At 39.4% G+C, this 2,968-nt stretch overlaps 1 pseudogene; it reads left to right on the forward strand.

Annotated features, from left to right (window-relative positions):
* The first annotated feature begins 938 nt into the window (after positions 1-938).
* LOC108523838 (selenide, water dikinase 1 pseudogene) lies at positions 939-2,093 on the forward strand (annotated as a pseudogene).
* The last annotated feature ends 875 nt before the right edge of the window (positions 2,094-2,968 follow it).

The raw sequence follows: 2,968 nt of genomic DNA on the forward strand, positions 1-2,968 counted from the left end.
TTGGGTTATCCTAGGTATCTTGCATTTTCATGTAAATTTTAGGGTCCATTTGTCAAATTCTGCAAAAACAAAGGAGTTGAAATTTTTATAGGGATTGTGTTTAATATGTAAATCAACATGGAGCGTATTGCCATCTTAGCAATATTAAGCCTTCTAACTATGAACACTGGATTTCTTTCCATTTACTTAGATCTTCAATTTCTTTTTCTTAATTAGAAGACTTTTTGTTTACAGAACTTTTAGGTTGACAGAAAAGTTGAGTTGAAAATATAGAGTTCCCCTTATACTCCTAATGCTCCCGAATTGTTGCCCCTACTATTAACATCTTGCATCAGTGTGTTACATTGGTTACAATTGATGAGCCAATGTTATATATGCTATGGATTTTGACAGGTCATTAATGTCTTTTAATAATGTTTTGTAGTTTTCCATGCATAAGTCTTACACTTATTTTATTATATTTATTCCTACATATGTTCTTACTGTGATACTATTGTAAATTGATTTTCTTAATTTCATTTTGAACTGTTCATTGCTAGCATATGGAAATACAATTAACTGAGTTTTAATATTTACCTTATTTCCTTTAGGTTTTCTGAACACATGTATTACTTCTCATAGTTTTTTCAGTGGATTCCTAGGGAGATAATATACTTATAAGACATGTTGGGGAGAAGGTGCAGCTCCCCGCAGAATGCCTTGTGGTCCAGCCCGGCAGGTGGTGGAAACATTCTATCCCTTGCAGTGGGGCCAGGGGAAAAATGAGGTGGCCCAGGTGCCAAAGGCTGCTGCCAATGCAAGTCGCAATTTTTGAAATCAATATTTTTTTTGCATCATGTAACTGATGCCAATGCTCCTCGAGTGGATCCCTGAACAACCCAGCCAACTCAGTGAGGGAAGGAAGGGACTGAGCTGTGAGGAGAGTGAACCCAAGAACCATGTCTATGTGGGATTCCTTTAATCCAGAAAGTTACTAATTGACAAGAGCTTTCAGCTAACCAGATTCACTGAACTGAAAGGCACAGGCTGCAAAATGCCCCCAAAATGTCCTGCAAAAATTGCTGGAATCTTTATAGGAGAACCACTTCCAAGAAGATGAGCAGTTTCTGGTAGCCGCTAATGTCAAAGCTTGGCATTGGAATTGATACTTGTGTCATTCCTTTGAGGCACGATGGGCTTTCCTTGGTTCAAACCATGGATTACACTTACCGATCATAGACGACCCTTACATGATGGGCAGGATGGCATATGCCAATGTCCTCAGTGACCTATACGCAATGGGGGTCACAGAATGTGACAATGTGCTAATGCTCCTTGGAGACAGTAATAAAATGACTGATAGGGAAAGGGATAAACTGATGGGTTTTAAAGATGCAGCTGAGGAAGCAGGAACATCTCTAAGGGGTGGCCAAACAGTATTAAACCCCTGGATTGTTCTGGGAGGAGTTGCTGCCAATGTCTGCCAGCCCAGTGAATTTATCACGCCAGACAATGCAGTGCCAGGGGATGTGCCAGTGTTGACAAAACCCCTGGGGACACATGTGGCAGTGGTTACACACCAGTGGCTGGATATTACTGGAAAACAGAATAAAATTAAATTAGTGGTCACCCAAGAACATGTAGAATTGGTCTACCAGGAGGTGATGATGAACATAAGGAGGCTCAACAAGACAACTGCAGGACTCATGCACACTATCAATTCCCACGCGGCCACCAACATCATGGGCTTTGGGATTTGGGGTCTGGAGCAGAGCCTGGCCAAGTAGCAGAGGAACCAGGTGTCATTTGTGATTCACAATGTCCCAGTGCTGGTCAAGAGGGCTGCGGTGAGCAAAGCCTGCAGAAACATGTTCTGCCTCATGTACAGGACCTGCTGGGAGACATCAGGAGGCCTTCTGATCTGTTTGCCACATGTGCAAGCAGGTCGATTCCATGCAGAGATGAAGTCCCCCAACTGTGGTGAAGGCCACCAAGCATGAAATTATTGGGATTGAAGAGAATGGCAACCACATAGCCAGAATCATAGACAAACCCTGGATCAAGTGACCATTCAAAATGTGAATCCCACACCTGGGGGCCACCTCTTAACCTAGACAGAAATAGCTATTTGGTTTTGTTTTAAATAGATCTGTTTCCTTTATCATCACTTGAATTAAAGACTGTAAACAACAAAATCTCATTGTGTCTACACATCGGGTGACCTTAGGTCGATTTGTAAGTGGATACAATTAATAAAATAAAATACATTGTCTTTTTTCCTGTTACATTAATGGAAGATGCGCCTAATATTAAGGCAGCTTCCGAGTTGAGAATTATGTTATTATCCGATACTGTTGATTTGTTTTGAATCTTTAGCTATGTATCTGTTGCCACATAGGCACTTTTTAAAGGTGCTTTTACATAACACAGACATTACCAATAGTAGTTAAATAGCAGTTGGTGTCTTTTCATTTTATGTATATTTATCATGTAAGTCTGATTTTTTTTTAAAAGTGTTTTGAATGGTTTTCTGGAGAGACAGCATTGGTAAGTGGTACACAATGGTATCCCAGTGGTAAGAGGGTTGCATGATTCCTTCCAGTCTTTGATTTTAAAAGCCTGGTCTTATACTCAAGAGCATCTCAGACCCAGGACATTCTCCAATAGTGCATCCAGTTCAACATGAGAAGTGCTTCACTGCATGGAAAACACTTAGAAGAAGAAAAATAAATCTTACTTCTTTTTTGCAGCCTTCCTGATATTTACAGTAATACTATTAACTCTTCTTTATTGATAGCAAAAAAGGATACTTTTTGCCATGTAATTAGATGCTCTATACTGCAACAAGGAATTGCCTTCTGAAAGGAGGTTCATATATAATACTCATTTACAATTCAATATATAATTAGCTATGCAAATAACTTTAAATATAATCAATAATAAAGACTGTTCTGTGGATGGTAGTGTTTAATACATTTTATATTTTGTA

This window comes from Rhinopithecus bieti, unplaced genomic scaffold, assembly GCF_001698545.2.
Source record: "Rhinopithecus bieti isolate Rb0 unplaced genomic scaffold, ASM169854v2 scaffold_78217, whole genome shotgun sequence".
NCBI lineage: Eukaryota > Metazoa > Chordata > Mammalia > Primates > Cercopithecidae > Rhinopithecus > Rhinopithecus bieti.